Source organism: Panthera tigris, chromosome F2 (assembly GCF_018350195.1).
Source record: "Panthera tigris isolate Pti1 chromosome F2, P.tigris_Pti1_mat1.1, whole genome shotgun sequence".
Taxonomy (NCBI): domain Eukaryota; kingdom Metazoa; phylum Chordata; class Mammalia; order Carnivora; family Felidae; genus Panthera; species Panthera tigris.
Genome location: NC_056676.1, coordinates 58,741,050 through 58,760,948, shown reverse-complemented (window position 1 = coordinate 58,760,948; position 19,899 = coordinate 58,741,050). Strand labels below are relative to the sequence as shown.

The following is a 19,899-nucleotide window of genomic DNA, read 5'->3' as shown; positions in this document are numbered from 1 at the left end:
TTATGGTATAACGGGGGACAATATTTCGCAAACAACAACAAAGTAACATTTTGGATTCATAGTTTTAAATATGTTTTGTAACATATATCTAGAATATTAAAATATGTTTGCAACATCATTTTATGCCATATAAATCAAAAATCATTTTTGTCTTCATAGTATTTGGCAATGTTTAGCAGATTATTACACTCCATTGTGGAGAATTTGAAAATGACTTCATGCTATGAAATTTTGAAGATATTATTGTTGGCATATGGAATGGATTTTGGTGGCTGGACAGTTGAAATCTCAAATATAGTCAAAGGGACTCCCTTTATGAGCACCATGCATGAACATAAATGCCTGTCTTTTAAATGTCTGCACTATTTTTCTACAATTCGCTAAAGGTAAAAACATGAGAAAATCTAATTATAATTTATGATCATGTATTGAAACCCCAAATATCTTGACAGTGACATATCTAAAATGTACCAATATCTATTTCAGTTGTAATACTTGAATGTGCCAACATTTTAATCATCTCTTTCCTTGTTAAAAGACATTTGTTTGGAAATTGAAATATATTGACAGTGATGTTTTCTACATTTCTTTTTTTGCTTGTGAAAACATGTCTATGTAACTGAATGACCACGTTGCAGTAAATGTAAGACTGAGTGAAAATCACAGAGTTTAGTGTGGTACATCATATACAGTAGAATTATTTCTACCCGCACTTAAACGTATGCATAATTGTTTTGGTACCAAATGATAATGAGTCATAGCTGAAGTCTAGTGGTAGGGCCTAAAAATCCATTTACCCATTTCACAGTTTATTTTATTTTAATTTGGCAGCAGCTCGGCTCTACCTCACTTCCAAGAAGACAAATACTAGGTTGGACAGCAACGTTATGTACCCACCTTTCCATCTCAAGGCTGTCATGTTCTTGACTACCATTTGAACTAGACTGTCAGTTTTTAAGAATTAATAAACAATATTTATTTTTATATGAGTACTAATCTCTTTATGGCTCAGTGTTTTCCTTTCTTCTTCTTCTTCTTCTTCTTCTTCTTCTTTAAATCTTAGGGCAAGGTTTATACATAGAATTCTGAATATAGGAAAGCTTTTAAAAGTGTCTATTTTAGGGGCGACTGGGTGGCTCAGTCAGCTAAGCATCTGACACTTGATTTCAGCTCTGCACTGATAGTCTGGAGCCTGCTTGGGTGCTCTCTCTTCCTCTCTCTCTGCCCCTCCCCTGCTCTCTCTCTCTTTCTCTGTCAAAATAAATAAAATAAACACTAAAAAAATGCTTATTTTATACCCTACTAACCATCTTCCCTGTGATGTAGAACTTGTAACTGTACTTCTTGTTCAAATTTAGGAACTTCTATTTTTACTAATATGTTCTATCACTCTTGGAAATATTATTAACCATTTCTTATGTGTATTTTATATAATCTAATTCATTCAGTGGACTCTGAAGGAATCAACAATCTAAATGGGAAAGAATGCAAACTAATATAAGAATACATGTTTTTAAGGAGTATAGGTAGATCTCTCAATACAATAATTTTCTTTAATGATTATTGATAGTTTCCTGAAATTTCATTTTTAGTATTAATAAGGAAAACAAAATATCATCTATAGTAATCAGAGATTTTTCTCAACTTTTTCTTTCTTTCTTAAAATTTTTTAATGTTTATTTATTTTTGAGAGAGAGAGAAACAGAGCATGAGCAGGGGAGGGGCAGAGAGAGAGGGAGACACAGAATCTGAAACAGGTTCCAGGCCCTGAGCTGTCAGCACAGAGTCCGATGCAGGGCTTGAACTCACGAGCCATGAGCTCATGACCTAAGCTGAAGTTGGACGCTTAACCAACTGAGCCACCCAGGTGCCCCTTAACTTTTTTTTTTTTTTTTCAAAAGGACCATAGCAATTCTATAGCTGATAGTTCCTTGATGTTTTTTGTAATTTTTTCATTCCTACTATAAGATTTAGCCCCCCCCCTTCTCTCTCTTCTCCCCTCCCCTCCCCTCCTCTTTCTCTCTCTTTCTTGGATTTCTCATTTACTCCTGGCAGTTCCTAGACTGTGCCCTCAGTTTTCATTACATTACACATTCATTTCATTACACAGTGAAGATGTGCACTCTCCCCATAGAACAGAGTTGTTATAAGGATTACATTTTGTGCACTCAAAATGCCTCACATAGTGCATCAGTACTTGATAGTGACTATTATCTGGAGTAATTTTATTGATAATAGTGCTCTTTGAACTCCAAGTACTTCGTGTCTGGTTCTCAATAAATGGTGATTAAAGTGAACTGTTTTACATATCTTGTTGAACCAATCTCTTAAACTACTGCTGTATTGAACAGACCCTCTTCATTGATCACCTGTTCCACTGCAAAGGCTGTTTTTTTGCTTTTTATTAAGCATCATTTCCTGGTAAAAAGTTCTGGTAAAAAAAATACCTTTCCAGCCTTTTTCCTAGGTATTCTTTGTTTCCATTAAACGAAATTATTATTCATTTATTTTCCCTCTCTTAATTTTTATCTATCTCTATCTATCTATCTAACCATCTAATCTTTCTATGCAGTCAATTGATACTCTTATTTTACTCTATGTAGAATGTCCCCTTTATGTGGCAAATCAGAAACATCTTTGAAGACATAAATGTCATGTTTTCTGGTTTTATTTTACTATTTTTTGCTTACCCCATCCCCCCTTCAGATATAGTTAGTTACCTTCTCTGTATGCTCATTCAGTGTTGTATATGTATTTATTTAAGTACTAACCATATTCTTTTAAAGTTAGTGTTAACCTTTGTTGTCTTTCTTTAGACACTGAGCTCTTCTAAGGTAATTTTTGTATCCTACTCATTGAAACATTGTCCAACACCTAGTAAAGTGTCTAATACACAGTAAGTGATCACTTCAAAATGTTGGATAGATTATTTTAATTTTCCAGGCTCAAAATTTTGGAATTAGCTTTTGTTTATTTTTTTGCCATTCTTTTCTAATTATTACAAGATCTGGTCTCCCCTTTCCATTCTCAATTGCAAAATTCTGTATGAAAACACAAAAATACTGTTATATAACCTTTTTCTTACTATCCGTAGATTACATTTCTAAACTGTAGAAAAAGTATTTCCTTTGTGGCTTCATAACACACACCTAATATCCTCTACCTGCAATTTGTTATATTAATGTACCTGGTATACTTGCTTCTCTATTGTCTGAAATAAGGAATGGGATATGTAACATATACTTGCAACATTGCAGCAATTCATTTAAAGCAGCTATTACCTGGCAAAAAGGATAAATGACTGTGGTCCTTCTCAATCTTGTCTTGCTGGAGAGACCACATTGACATTGCTAAAACCCTTCTTTAGCGTCCGCTTCCCCCAGGTCACATCTTACAGATTGGAAAAAATGGTACCATGAATCTCCATATTCCAGCAAATCACACTGTCACAATTTTGGCCCAGAATAGCAAATAATATTTAACTTATTATACATGTGTGATTTTTTAAAAAATGGTGCAATTTAAAAGTACTTTAGGAATAATTCTATTACTCTCTTAACTTTAGTACTCTAACTGCAGTATTTTCATCATAGAGTAATTAAGCAGAAAGATTAAATGGCTCTCACTGTCCAAATACTGACAATTTGAGCATCAAAAAGATTAATAACAGTGTTTTATATATAACACAATGAATGTAAAAGAATCTATAATTCAGTAATAGTACTATAGTAGTGTTGAGGGCTGGCAGAAAAGAAAACCCTTTTACATAAAGTAAAAATTAATAAATGAAGAAGGAATGATAGAAATAAGTCACATTATAATTATTTCCCATTGAAATAATTAATTTAGATGATCTTCATGGATACAGGAATTATTGGGTGAACAATTGTTATGGAGCAAATTATTTCCATAGTCTCAATATTGCCCCACAGACTGCTTGTTTGTTGTAGGAGGATAAGATAAAAAAAGTTTCTTTATACTAGACAAATCTACAGACTCCCCAAATGATTAAACTTTAATATCACCAATCCTGTCTTAAACTGATACCATGGTCCTACTGACAAGCACTGAGAAGGCACAGTATCACATATGTGGTAATGTTGCCCACAGTGATGAAAAAAACAAGCAAATCCAAGTTAAGAAACATTTGCAAACCCAGTAGCCTAGATTTTTTAAAATGTCAGTGTTGGGAAGAAAATAAAAAGAAACATGGGTTCTGGGAGACTGTTTTAGTTTAAAGAGGCATGGCAACTAAATTGAATTGTGTAATCCTTGATTGAATCTTGTATCCAGAAACAGAAAAGCACTTATGACATAATTAGGAGACCGTTTGTGATATGTAAATAAAAAATTTATATTATGTAATTGAGTAAGTAGTACAATACTCAATTTCTTGAGGGGATAATGCATTTATGTACTTTGGTTATGTAGAGAATGTCCTGGTTATTAAGACCTACAAATTAAAATATTTAAAGTGTCAAGATTTCTGCAAATGATTCAAATGGTAAGACAGATGCATGTGATATAAATGCAGTAAAACCTTGGGTTGTGAGTAACTTGTTCTGCGAGTGTTCCACAACACAAGCAAACATTTCTAATAATTCTAACTTGATAAACAAATGATGTCTCTCAATACGAGTAGTATGTGATGCCAAACATCACATGATCTCAACCTGAACCAATGTTTCTTCTCTTTCTCTCTTGCTGTGGGATTGTGGGTGATCGTCTCCCATGCTCAGATGCTCAGTCTTAGGCCATGGTGTTTGACAGAAATCAGTGATTTTTCAGAACGTTGGAAGGTGCCCACAACTGGCACTAGTGTATTTTTTGTCACTTCAAAGCACCTGTGGACAGTCCTTTGCTTTTCTTACAAGGGTAAGCTTACAAATGATTTGCTTCATTTAGGTCAGGCTGCTTGCAGAAACAGACCCTTTCCTCTGTTGCCTTATTGTCAGTTACATTAAATACAGTATATGACAAGAGTTTATTAATAACTGTACTATAGTCAACATCCACGTGAATATATACAATGGCTCTCAGGCAGAAAAACGTTGAAAAGAAAGGTGGTAAGAAGAAGGAGATGATTATGGTAGAAGTTAAGAAGGAAATCATTGAGAAGTATGAACAAGGTATGCAAGTGGCTGAAATTGCAAGATTTTATAAGAAGTCTACGTTGACCATTTGCTCAATATTAAAGAAGAAAGAAGAAATAAGGGGGCTAGATGGAGCAAAAGGAGTCACAAGAATATCAAAGCAACAGGCACGTGTTGTGGAAGATGTAGAAAAGTTGCATTTGGTTTGGATAAACGAGAAACAACTAGCATGTGATACTGTGAGTGAGAATTTTATGTGCGAGAAGGCAAAGGCCTTGTACACCGACCTCTTAGGTAAAGGTTAATTTGTTTATTTTTCTTTATATTTTGTATTTTCTTTATTATTTTGTATTATATTATAGTATTATAATCATTTTTATATGAATATTTTTGGGTTGTGGAATGAATCATCTGAGTTTCCATTATTTCTTATGGGGAAATTTGCTTTGATATACAAGTGCTTTGGATTATAAGCGTATTTCTGGAATGAATTATGCTTGCAAACCAAGGTTTTCCTCTCTCTCTCTCTCTCTCTCTCTCTCTCTCTCTCTCTCTCTCTATATATATATATATATATATATATGTAGACCCACACATGCACACACACACACACACTTCTTTATGTATATACAGTGAGAAAATTAAAGTAGTTTTTGTATTTTTAGCAGTTATGTTAGTAATTGCCAATATTTGGAACAACCCAAACATCCTTCAATAGGTGAATGGATAAATAAACTGTGATATATTCAGACAGTGGACTATTATTCCATGCTATAAAGAAATGACCTATCATATGAAATATATGAAAGAGCCTTAAATGAATATTGCTAAGTTAAAGAAGCCAATGTAAAAAGGCTACATGGTATATGGTTCCAACTATATGACATTCTGGAAAAGGCAAAATGATGATCACAATAAACAGATTAAATTTTGTTAGGAGTTAGAGGATAGAGAGGGATGAATAAACAGAGCAGAGGTAATTTTTGGAGCAGTGAAATTTTGTATGGTGCTATCATGATGGATACATGTCATTATATATTTGCCAAAACCCATAAAATGCTAAGAGTTAACCCTAATGTAAACTACTGATTTAGCTGATAAAGTTATGTCCATGTAGGTTCATCAGTTACAATAAATGTACCATCTGTGTTTCAGGATGGACATAATGGGGAAAGCTGTGTGGTGGGGGCAGAAGGTATATGGAAACCTTGTAATTTCTGCCCAATTTTGTTATGAACCTAAAATTTCTCTAAAAATAAAGTCTATTGAAAAGAAAAAAAAACAAAACTAGCTATTTTTCTCATAACATCATTGGCCATTAAAAATAATTTTTCTTTTGCTAATCTGGCAGGTGACTAAACTCATTTTACTTTTCATATTTTTAAATTACTGCTAAGGTTGACTAATAGGTTTGCTGTTTGTTTTTCCTCACTTGTTAATTGCCAATGTGTTTCTTTTGTCCCTTTTTATTTTAATGACCAATAAAGACTCTATGTAGTAGTAACAGGTACACTTTGCTGTATTCAATATTTGTCTGGTTTGTTATCTTTTAACTTTGGTCATGGTATTTTTTGTCACAAGAAGTTTTATTTATTTAGTTAGTTTATTTATTTTGAGAATGAAAGAGAGAGAGTGAATGTGAGCAGGGGAGGGGCAGAGAGAGAGGGAGAGAAGGAGAATCCCAAGCAGGCTCCATGCTGTCAACACAGAGCCTGACATGGGGCTTGAACTCACAAACCATGAGATCACAGCCTGAGCTGAAATCAAGAGTCAGATGTTTAGCTGCCTGAGCCACCCAGGCATTCCCACGAGAAGTTTTAATACATAGTTAAGTCCATCTTTTCGTTTCACATCAGGATTACAGAAATATTCTCCTGTATCTTCTTTAAACACTTTAGTGGTTTGAATCTATTTGGAATTTTATGTATGTTTCTAAAATGAGATATTATATACTTCATGTTTTCTTCAAATGGATATACCATCTATTGAATAAATGTTTCCATTAATTTAGAATGTGTTGTAAAATTTCATATAAACGACTTTTTGTCTGGATTCACAGAAAGAAATAAACATGCTGAATATTTCTCAGACCCACAATTCCTTTCCAGTAAAGTTTCCATTATGCAGTGTTTTATTTTTGTTTTTATTTTTTTCTGCCAGGATGTTTACAAAGTTCTTCAACGTTAGACATCTCAATAGAAAATAGATGTTTATTATTTTAAATCAATATTTTCTGCAGGTCTATCATAACTTAAATATCATCACTGTCGTCATCATAATGATGAGCACAAATATGTATTAAACACTTTTAATATGCCAAAAAACTTCATTAAGCCATTTACAAGTGTGATCTCATTTGATCCTCAGGACAACATGATGTTTATATGTGGGAAAAGTGAAGCTTTGAGGATTTTAATAACTTACCCAAAGCCAAGATGAGTCAGGACTCAGTACAACTCATCAAAATCTCATTTCTTAACCATTATGTAATATTAAGCCTTTTTGATCTGCAGATTTGGGTCCTTTTTCAGTAAGTGCTTTTCTTTTCATTCTATCTTTGAACATTCTATTTTATTTGCTGCATTCCCTTTTTTGGAGGCATCTATCATTTACAGATTAAATTTTTGTCCTTTCCTCTCTCTTGCCTTTCACATTCTTGTTTTGTTTTTGTTAACATTCTAGTATTTTTTTTTTTTAGCCTGAGTTTTTCTTATTGTCATGAATTTAGTTTTTCAGGCTGAAGTACTCAGGAATTCAATTTGAATACTTACATAATATTAATTTATAACATGACGTGTTTGGACAATCAGTATTTAAACACTATATTGCAATTGATTTATCTTTCTTTTCTTTCTTTCTTTCTTTCTTTCTTTCTTTCTTTCTTTCTTTCTTTCTTTCTTTCTTTCTTTCCTTCCTTTCTTTTTTAAGTGGCTCCAGGGGTACCTGGGTGGCTCAGTCAGTTAAGCATCCAACTTTGGCTAAGGTCATGATCTTGCAGTTCGTGGGTTCAAGCCCCGTGTCGGGTTCTGTGCTGACCTCTCAGAACCTGGAGCCTGCTTCAGATTCTGTGTCTTCCTCTTTCTCTCTGCCCCTCCCCTGCTCATGCTCTGTATCTCTCTGTCTCTCCAAAATAAATAAATGTAAAAAAAAAAAAAAGTTTTGAAGTAGCTCCAGTGTGGGAATTGAACTCACGACTCTGAGGTCAAGTGTTGGATGCTCTACCAACTGAGCCACCCAAGCACTCTACAAGTGATTTTTCAATAACAGAATATATCTCAAATGATACAATAAAGCTAGAGCCTAGATTAATGTGGTAGGAAATGATATTCACAGATCGATTATATGTACCTAATAATTGCATGGTTAAAATAAAATATATCCTGACAAGTAAAGGACATAATTCAATAGCATATAAATGATTGGGTTATTTTAAAATGCTTTTGTGATTATACAAATTACATATCTGTAATCTTGAAACTCAGAGAACCATAATTGAAAAGGCATTGCATTTGGAGCAGATCTTAAATACATCTCCTCATGGTGTGACTTGAACAAGTATCTTAGCCTTTCTGAATGTGTTTCATTATATATAAAATGGGAAAATTAGTATCTTCCCCATAATTACGTCTTAAAAATAAATAATGCTTCAAAGAAGTTTTAAGCTGGGAAATATGTAAAACATATACCACAGGATAACTATTATTATTTTGATATAAAAATTATCATCTTTAGTTGTCAGGGCATAGAAGAACTACAGTTCTTTACCTAGCTATTTCAATTTGTCATTGTTGCAAGAGACCGAGAATGTGCTAACTCTGTCATATCTCTATAGAAGGAGCTGTAACCAGTATTTTTCCTTTGAAATGTGTATGCCCCAATAATAGATGCTTCTTTCAAATTTTAGGCACAGTAACAAATGCCATTTCAGATATGCAAATGCTCAAGGGCATGTTTCTCAGTAGACACTGTACTGCCTTAAAGATAAATAACAAGAACTGAGAATGTAGTAGCTGGGATTTCATCCAATGAGGTCTGCCATTTAAGCAGCACGGCATGAGCTTGACTTGGTGGCAGTTAGCAGTAGCAACTCATGAATGTAGACAGATTTATGCAGGGTGACCTTCATGACTCAGTGTGCTTGGGAACTTTGTGATTTCCACAGGGGTTACCAACAGGACATTCCATTGACAACCACAATGAGTGTTCCACCTCCGTGGCATTTTTAGAGCACATCTTTATGCATCAGAAAACCCCAGCCTTGCACAAGGCTGCTTTCTAAAGAGACATGTTACTGGATGAATTTTGCAAAGGATAGAGTTCATCTGCATTCTTATCAATTAGCTAGCTACAACCTCAAAGCCTTTTTTTTTTTTCCTCAGTATTTTGCTACTTCACTGCCATGATGCATGTCCAAACCTATGTTTTCTGTGATAAAATGATTAAATCAATGTTAGCCTCAAAGGGGACAGGGGTCTGTGATAGCTATTTGTAGTGGGTTTTAGAACAATGTTTGATCTCAGCATCAAAGGGCATTGAGGTGCTACAACAATGACAAAGCATATCTAAATAGCTTCATTTTGCTTAACTATTGGAGTAGATTAGTGAAGTAATAGGCATATGGTATCTAGACTTCAATAAGACATTTATTAAGCTGAATATTATTTCCATTTTGGAAGAGTTGGAATAATTCTAGTGTCCTAAAAGCACGCTAATAGTTGAAATGATTTCAGTTGCAAAGCAGTAATCCAAAGATGTGCATCAGAGTCTGCCTTGTGATTGTCTTACTGCTATTGATTTATTGGATAATATTATAAAGATATTCTTAGCAAATTTACAGAAGCAGAAAATGTTCAATTATAATGGTGTTTCAAAAGATCTCTGTATGCTAAAACCGCGATCTAAAGCTAACATGGTAATATTTAACAGCAAAAAATTATGTCTGATTGCTGGTGAAAATGGGATATTTACTTTGGGAAAGAAAAATAATGTAGAAAAGAAGCTAGGGGCGCCTGGGTGGCTCAGTCATTTAAGCGTCCAACTGCAGCTCAGGCCATGATCTCAACAATTTGTGAGTTCAAGCCCTGTGTCGAATCTGGAGCCTGCTTCAGATTCTGTGTCTCCCTCACTCTCTGCCCCTCCCCCACTCATGCTCTGTCTCTCTCTGTCTCTCAAAAATAAATAAATAAATAAAAAATAAAGGAAGCTAATTAAAAAACATTCAATGGTCAGGGGGTGCCTGGGTGGCTCAGTCTGTTAAGCCTCCGACTCTTGGTTTTGGCTCAGGTCATGATCTCACGAGGTTTGTGAATCCGAGCCCCCATATCGGGCTCTGTGCTTACAGCGCAGAGCCTGCTGGGGATCCTCTGTCTCCCTCTCTTGATCCCCGTCAACTCTCTCTCTGTCTCAAAAATAGATAAATGCTAAAAATTTTTTTTAAAAATTCAATAGTCTGTTAGGTAGAATAAGAGATACCAGAAATACAAGAGGTAGAAGTGGAATCAATGACATAGCATAGAGACAGAGTAATTTGGACAGTATGTAAAGAACATTCAAGTAGAACTCGGATGTTGCTGCAGGGTATGCAGAGTGTGCCTTGATTGATGACATCTCAGCACATGTTGAAGGACACTTGGATTTTCTGTGTGTGGGGGATGGGAATGGAGGGTCTTTAAACTGTGCGTTAACTCTGAGCATCTATGCTTTTATAACTGTTGGGCTCAGTTGTTTCAAGCTAGTTAAAAAAGGTTTGCACTCTGCTTTAATCTCTGTCTTTTCCTTTAAAAGCCCAATATGAAAATCTCAAAATGTGTTTGATGTTAAAATAGAGGATCACTGTATTTGATGGTATTATCAATCCTCGCCTAGCACTGAAAATGAGACCCAGACACATCTCATTTAACATTTCACTATTTTTTAAAATCAAGAACACAGTTTGTTTCCATATTATTATATCACCTCACCTTCACCATTGAATTTAATGTAGAGTAAAAAATAATTACAAAAGGACACAAAGTTATTTTTAAATACAATTTTCCTGGTTCCAATTGCAGTGATCATTTATTCAAATAAGTTTCAGTGTTATATGCTACAAAGGCATACCAAACTTTATCATTCACAATACTCAACATTAAAATTTTGACCAATGTCTGTCTTTTCTCCTAAAACGTTCTTTTTTTTTTCTTATAGAGGTGTCCCTAGCACTTGGCACAGCAGCTTTCCATTTTTGTTAAATGGATATATTTTATATGCCCTTTTGCATCTAAATTTTGTTTGTCTCCTTGTCTTTGTCACCCATCTCCTATCATTTATAAACAGAACTCCCCTCCTTAATTTTAAATTGAATAAATGCTATGTTTGCCTATAGCAAAAAATACTCACCAAACACTTTGAGGATATGTCTTTAAATCATAAGCCCCTGTAATCATTTAAATTGTTTTTTAATCACAATGAATGCCTTTGCCTGTATTGATCGTTCACATTCATGAATTCTTTTAAACAATTCCTAAAATCTTTAAAAAGGTGTGGTTTATTTTTTCTTTTATCTGAACATTTTGTACCTGGTAGGACATTGCTCTTAACATATGATAGAATGTACTTTTGCAAAGATTCCAAATAAATTACTTTATTGATCTGATGTGTTGATCTGTATTTGTCATAATTTTATTTCCTCTTATGATACTCTTGGGTTTTAAGTCTTTATAGAAGCTGAGTTAGTTTTTACCACTTCAAAATAAAAAATATGTTTAACTCAATATTTTTAATGATATCCACAGAAAATTACGTATGTTTCAAAATACTTTCTACATACTTATGACAATTGAATGCGTTATACTTTCTTATATAATGGATTTGAGATAGGCATGGAAAACAGAATTCTAAGAAGGACCTCAGGATTCACTTGTTTCCTGGTGAACATGTCCTGAATAATCCCCACATTTTTTGAATATGATGAATTTTACTCCCACGGTTAGGATATGTTATAGGTCAGAAGGGATTTTGCAGATATAATTAATCAGTTGACCTTATGGTAGAAAGATTAATTCAGTGGGCCTGAGCTAATCACATAAATCCTTTCAAAGCAGTCTTTTCCAGGCAGGTGGCCGAAGAGGTAGCAGTGACGGGCTCCAGGTGTCCTAGAAGAAAGCAAACATTCATGTTGTGAATTGCCTTTGGCGGCCACACGGTAGAGAACTACAGGCAGCATGGAGGAGCTGAGAGCTAACCCCAGACAACTGCTAGAAGGATAACAGGGCCTCAGTCCTAAACTTGTGAGGAAATGAAGTCTGCCAACAACCAGTGAACTTGGAAGACAATTCTGAGCCAAGATGAGAACTGTAACTCAAGCCAACATTTTGATTTCAGCTCATGAGACCCTGAGCAGAGAAACTCAGCTACACTATGTCCAGACTTGTGACCTACAGAACCTCTGAGGTAATAAATTTGTGTTGACAGAAGCTACTCCATTTGTGGTCTTTCGTTACACAGGAACAGTAAACTCGTAAAACCCAGGAAATTTGTCATTTGAAGTTCACCAAAATTGAGCGTCAAAGGAAAGCTTCCCAAAGTTTCTCCTGAAAGAAGCGTCAAGGAAGGTACAAGTTTCAGGTTCAGTAGACATTATCCAACCTAATCCAGTGAAGGTCACTGATGGTCAGATAGAGTAAGTGCCTTTCCTTAAATCATCCATAAACATAATAACGACTGGAACCAACATCCCATGGCTCCAAATCAGTGCTTTTTCCACAGTACACTTATACATTTATTCATAATTGGAAAAGGGGTGGCTGGTGGGAATCATGGATATATTATTTTATTTTTAATAAGTAATGAATCTCTAAAATGTTTTGTAGCTGTTCCTCCTTCCTTCTCTCTTTCTCTTCTTCCTTTCCTTCCTTCGTTTCTTCCTCATCCCTCCCTGCCTCCCTTCCTCCTTCATTTTTATTATCCAGGATCCAGTCAGATTTCACCTACCTCGTTTGATTGTCATAGGTCTGTATTCCCTTTTAATTCAGAATGGGCTCACTATTTTTTTCTATTACACTGACTTTTTAAACGCTCAAGGCCAGTTGTTTTATGGTATATCTCACATTGTGGATATGACTGTTTATTCATATTTCTTTTGAAAACCTCCTGCATTTTATTAAGGAAGTTAGGTCTATAGGTTTTATTAGATCCAGGTAAAACATTTGGCAAGAATATTTTATGTGACTGTTGTGAACCCCATAGAGCATCATATCAGGAGACACATGCTATAAAAATATCCCCTTCGGGTGCCTGGGTGGCTCAGTCAGTTGAGCATCCTGACCCGTGACTTCCGCTCAAGTCATGATCTCGTGGCTCATGAGTTTGAGCCCTGTGTTGGGCTCTGTGCTGACAGTGCAGAGCCTGCTTGGGATTCTGTCTCCCCCTTTCTCTGCCCCTCCCCTGCTCACTCCCTCTCTCACATACATACATACATACATACATACATACATAATTTTTAAGAAAAGAATATCTCCTTATTAAAGGTACTAAGTTTGAACTCTTGATTAAGATAGTAAATGCCATTCTCTTCCCATGTAAAGGTGCATTCTTTTGTTTGTGCTGGTGAGTAATCTGGGGGGTGACACTCTGGCACCATGTGACTATCCTGTTAGTCAACAACATTTTACCCAAAGCTCTTGCCATCCATTGCTGAGCCTTGCTGAGCTGATTATTATACAGGGGGTGAATTAGCATTTTTATTTTTGCCATGACAAAGTACCACAAATTTAGTGGCTTAAGACATTACAAATTTATGATCTTATAGTTCTGAAGGTCAGAGGTCAGCACAGGTCTCACTGGAATAATGTATTTGGTATCAAGGCTGCATTCCATCCCTGGATGCTCTAGGGGAGACTCTGTCTTCTCAACTTTGTCCAACTTCTAAAGGCTACCCTCATTCCCTGGCTCATCACCTTCCTGCTCCATCTGCAAAATTAGTGACAACAGGTTGAGTCCTTTTTACATTATGCCTCATTGACCCCTCTTCCCACAGTCGCATCTCCCAGTGACCACAGGTGGTAAAATTTCTCTGCTTTTTCATGTGATTAGACTGTGTTCACCCAGACAACCCCAGAAGATCTCCCCATCTGTGGGTTCTTAATTTAATTACATCTGTAATGTCTCTTTTGCCATATAAGGTAACATGTACAAGGACTCCAAGGATTAGGATCTAGACATATTTGGGAGACCCTATTTTTCCCTCCATAGGAATTGCAAAATGTTCATTAAAAAAATAAATTCTATCATTAATTCTGCTTATGGTACTTATGGTACCTTGCATTCTTATGTAAAGAAACATTGTTCCCTTCTTTATGGATTCAGAGATTACTTACATTTCAATGTGTTATAATCTGTTCTTTAATTTCCCTTTTTGATGCTAAAGATGATTCAAAGTATTGTTTCCAAAGTTATGCTAATAATTTGATATTCACAATCCTTAGAAAGAGATAAGAACAGTTATTTGTTTCTTGAAGAAATACATAGTAACACCTTGTACTATACACCAAGTACTGTGCTACTGAAAATTCCCATACGTGCATCGAGCACTTACTATATTCTGGCTACTAATCATTTTGTGTGTATTAACTCACACAATACTTGTAACCACTACATGAGGTGAGCAGTCCCATCTTACAGATGAGGACACTATAACATAGAACAACAGAATGATGGGATTCAAACCCATAAATAGTGACCCCAGAATTCACACAGTCATATGCTGGTGTCAAGGGTTCTTAATATCAGGGGTCCACAGAACCCTTTAATCGAGTTCAAATTTCCAAGAGAGAAAAGGTCTATAGTTTATATCAATTTCTCAAAAGAAATGCAAAAACTAAAGATCTGGGTCCCACTGTTATACTGGGGGCTAGAGATTAATTGCCAATTATAATAAACAGGAGTAATTCCAGTTTTCCTGTTTTTTTTTTTTAATTGAAATATATTTGACACGTAATGTTAAATTAGTTTCAGGTATACAACATAGGGATTCGACAGTTCTCTTGGTTTATCATGCAGCATAACTACCCAAGCTCTTCTGTGCCTAACAAGGGACTTTTCCACTTAACGCTCTTTTATCTAGCCAATGCATTTTAAAATGTTGCATACCATTTCGTTGTATGTGTAAGATACATCCTTTATTGAATCTGTGAGGTCTATCATTAGCTTCCCCTATCAGTGGATGTTTAACTGTTTTTTCCCTAAGTTTTGCCACCCGCATGAAATCATGAATTTCTAGTATATGCTTTTTGCTACATGTTTGCAGTAGTATATCATTTTATTGATTATAACCACTTTAAAATATATTAGATTTAATAACTCTTAGTCTGTAGGTCTGTCTTTTTTGCCGTTTTTATCTCTCAAATTTGTAATACATATAATTCATGAGAAGTTGATTTCTACTTCTATTTTTGTTATTTATATTAGGTTTCATTTAACACAGTCAGGAAGTATGTTTTGTATTATGTGTCCATTTTTAGAATTCAGTAGGATATTTTCTCTCCTTTCCTCTTTCTTTTTAGAAAGTGTGTGTATGTGAGTGTGCATGGAATATGTTATTTGGAATACAGATATATAAATATACTCCATATGGAGTATACACATACCTACATATATATGTGTATATTCTAATTTAAAATAAGGACACCTGAGTGGCTCAGTCAGTTAAGTGTCTGACTCTTGGTTTCGGCTCAGGTCATGGCTGGTGGGTTTAAGCCCCGCATAGGGCTGCATGCTGAGCCTGTCCCCTACTCGTGCTGTCTCTCTCAAAATATACATACATACATACATACATACATACATACATACATACATAAAATACATACAGACATTTTTCTGTACTGGCCTAGTTAGGAATTTTAGTCTATAAATTCTACTTTGGTTCCTTATATTACTTAGTTTTTCCTCCATATACTTCAATGCTATATTTATTAGGAATAGTTTTATCTTGATTGTGTATAGGATCCTTTATTATACTAAAGTCATTTTCTTGGTTTGAGTTATTGCAAAATGCTTGAAATTTAACTCTTTCGGATAAATAATGTGATCCTTGCAGTGTTTAGTTTGTTTTTGTTTGGTAAATCATTATATATTCCTTTACATTTTTTTTTTTTGTAGTCAGTTTCTTTTAGACAAGATTGTCTTATAAATGGTATATTGTTTTCTATCTTTTTGGTTATATTATCATGGTCCACAATGTTTAAGAGCTTACTGAATCTTTGATATTACAAGAGATGCATTTGGTCTTTTGTCTTATGCTTCTTCTATGTCCTTTGTTTTTGTACTTTTGAAATATGATTTATGGGTTGTTTTTGTTTGTTTGTTTGTTTTGCCTGCCCTCTACCTGAGAAAATTTAAATGCACATAGTGAAGGAAGATAACACCTGAAACTTGCATGTTTAAATCTGTGCTTATTAATTTATCAAATTCAGTATTATTGACTCCACTCATGAAGTAGGAAAATAGCACACTTCTTGCCAACAAAATGTTTTTATTGGCAGATTTCTTGGATATTTTCATTAATTTACTGCCATCTAGTTACTATTATTTTTACATATTGTCTCATGTCTCTTCCAAAAATGTTAATTATAATATACTTTATGTTAAAACATTCTTGGGGCGCCCGGGTGGCTCAGTCGGGTAAGCATCTGACTTTGGCTCAGGTCATGATCTCTCGGTTTGTGAATTTGAGCCCTGCATCGGGCTCTGTGCTGACAGCTCAGAGCCTGGAGCCTGCTTTGGATTCTGTGTCTCCCCTCTCTCTCTGGCCCTCCCCCTGCCTCAAAAATAAACATTAAAGAAAAACAATTTTAAAACATTCTTTTGTCACTTAGTTCAGATATTATTTTCAATTAATTTTTTATTTAAATCAGCCTTTTTTCAATGACTGTCCCATCTTGATATTTATTTCTATTTTTCTTGTTGTTGGCTGAATATAATGTATCCATGAGTGTTTTTCAGGATGGATACCAAAATTCTATAAGTATTTCCTTCATGCATACCTAAGGATATCATATTTTCTTCAGTCCCAAATGATGATATATTTATTTTCCATCAGAATTCTAGATGTTGCTCAATTAGCTCCTGACATAATAACTGATGTAAAAAGTCCTATGATTATTCTGCTTTCTTGTTTGTTTGTCTTCAGATGAATTTTTGTTGTACTTAAACATACTTGCAGGGTTCTTTTTTAACCCTTGTACTCCATTAACTGTACTAAAATATTTTACTGTGTTCAGCATTCTCTATTAATTTTTTTTTTTTTTTCTGAAGTAAGGGGATTCTTTTATTCTACTGAGTTGGGTTTGCCTTTGTTTCGGAAGTTTACTTCTTTGAAAAGTTTAATCTTTTTGTTGGTAAAATTTTTCTTTTTTTATCTTTGAAAAAAAATGATTACCCAGGTATAGGGACTGAATTCTCTATCTGGGTTCAGGATTTCCTCACCTTCTCATCTGGTAGGATAGATATGCAAGGATCATTAGCCAAATTAAAAATAAACTATTACTTCATAACCATGGAAAATCACCCATCAAAATACAAGGGTTCTGATAATCTGTTGATGAATGCAGCCTAGTCTATTGAGGCTAGTCAAAGTATTTGTAGTCCCTTTCCCTGAATTAGAAAAACCAAGTTGACGTAAAGAAAGTCTTACTGTAAAGAGAACAGCAGGTCTGCTTGACATATGCTGCCCACACACAGAAAGGCAGAATGGGAGCAACACAGAACATGCCGTGCCTGAGTTCAGGATGCAAAAGAAAAAAAGAACAAGAGGACTGTCTCTGGACAAAGTAACCTAATCCACTAGTAAAATAGAGGTTCTTGTGCACAGTCCTCTCACCAGTCAGAACAGCCATAAGATCTTCTGTGGCGGCACAATTAAGGAGGTACAGATATATGCCAGAACATTCCTTGTAAACTACAACTGGAAAGGGATAATAAAATTTACCTCTTTTTAAGGTTGAAATGGGGCTGGGAGTGAGGAGCAAACACTATCCAAACTCATATAATTTTCATATAACTTAAATACATTGAAAGATGTTAGAATCTTAATTTCCCTATCTGTTTCCTTCTGAAAGTGTTATCTATGTCACTGTCCAGTTTCCCATTGGATAATTTTTAGTTCAGGATGATTTTCTGAGAGGTTGAAGTTTGACACTGCTTTTCACCTTCAATTATTATTTTTTTAAAGTTTTTATATAAATTCCAGTTAACATACAGTGTGATATTAGTTTCAGACATACAATACAGAGATTCAACACTTTCATACAACACCCAGTGCTCATCAAAGCAAGGACACTCCTTAATTCTCATCACCTATTTTACCCACCGCCCCACCCACTTCCCCTTTGGTAACCCTCAGTTTGTTCTCTATAGTTGAGTCTGTTTCTTGGATTGTCTCCCTCTCTCTTATTTTTACCCTTTGCTCATTTGTTTTGTTTCTTAATTTTTTTTAACATTTATTATTGGGGTGCCTGGGTGGCTCAGTCAGTTGAGCAACCGACTTCGGCTCAGGTCATGATCTCCCAGTTCGTGAGTTCCAGCCCCGTGACGGGCTCTGTGCTGACAGCTCAGAGCCTGGAGCCTGCTTCCGATTCTGTGTCTCCCTCTCACTCCGCCCCACCCCTACTTGTGCTCTGTCTCTGTCTTTCAAAAATGAATAAACATAAAAAAAATTAACATTTATTATTGAGAGACAGAGACAGAGCACGAGTAGGGGTGGGGCGGAGAGAGACGGGAGACACAGAATCCAAAGCAGGCTCCAGGCTCTGAGCCGTCATCACAGAGCCCTGACGCAGGGCTTGAACTCACGAACCGTGAGATCATGACTTGAGCTGAAGTCGGGACACTCAACCAACAGAGCCAGCCAAGGGCCCCTGTTTTGTTTCTTAAATTTTACATGTGAGTGAAATCATATGGTGTCTGTTCTTCTTGGACTTATTTCACTTAGCATAATACTCTCTAGCTGCATCCGTGTCATTGCAGATGACAAGATTTCATTGTTTTTTTTATGGATGAGTAATAATATCCCGAAATGTATATTTATATCACATCTTCCTTATCCATTCATCAGGTGATGGACACTTGGGCTGTTTCCATAATTTGGCTTTTGTAGATAATGTTGCTATAAACATCAGGATGAATGTATCCCTTTAAATTTTTGCATCTTCTGACTAAATACCTAGTAGTAAGATGGTTGGATCATAGGGTAGTTCTATTTTTAACTTTTTGAGGAATCTCCATACTGTTTTCCAGAGTGGCTGCACCCGTTTGCATTCCCACCAACAGTACAAGAGGGTTCTGCTTTCTCCACATCTTTGCCAACACCTGTTGTTTCTTGTCTTGTTGATTTTAGCCGTTCTGACAGGTATGAGGTGAGATCCCATTGTGGTTCCCTGAACACGTAGTATTCAATACCCAGATGTATAGCGAAATGTGTTGTGTCAACTATTATATAACTTATTCCAAAATTACTCTGTAATTATGTTCGTTATTTACATGCTTTTCCTTTTCTTCTTCCTCAGTTTTTTTTTTCCTGCCATGTTTTTTTTTTTAACGTTTGCATTAGTATCCTGGTTTATCTTCTTTACTCACTTTAAGTGGAGAAAACCATCAGAACCCACTCTTTGCTCAAGAACAATGTTAGTGATTTGAGTGGTCTTTTAAAAATTGCTCTTGATATTTCCCCACATCCCTTCTCCATTGGCTCCCTCTCTGAGAGGTATCACTTAGTCCTTTAGGAATGAAATTTTAGGTACAGGAATTACTGGTTTATATACCTTCTTAATCA

General features: G+C 35.3%; 1 long non-coding RNA gene across 1 annotated transcript in view; it reads left to right on the top strand.

Annotated features, from left to right (window-relative positions):
* Window positions 1-12,500, top strand: part of LOC122235085 — a 248,162-nt gene extending 235,662 nt beyond the window's left edge. The window contains exon 3 of the long non-coding RNA XR_006213201.1: window positions 12,173-12,500. This is a non-coding gene — a long non-coding RNA (uncharacterized LOC122235085). The remainder of the gene's footprint in view (window positions 1-12,172) is intronic.
* Window positions 12,501-19,899: the final 7,399 nt, after the last annotated feature.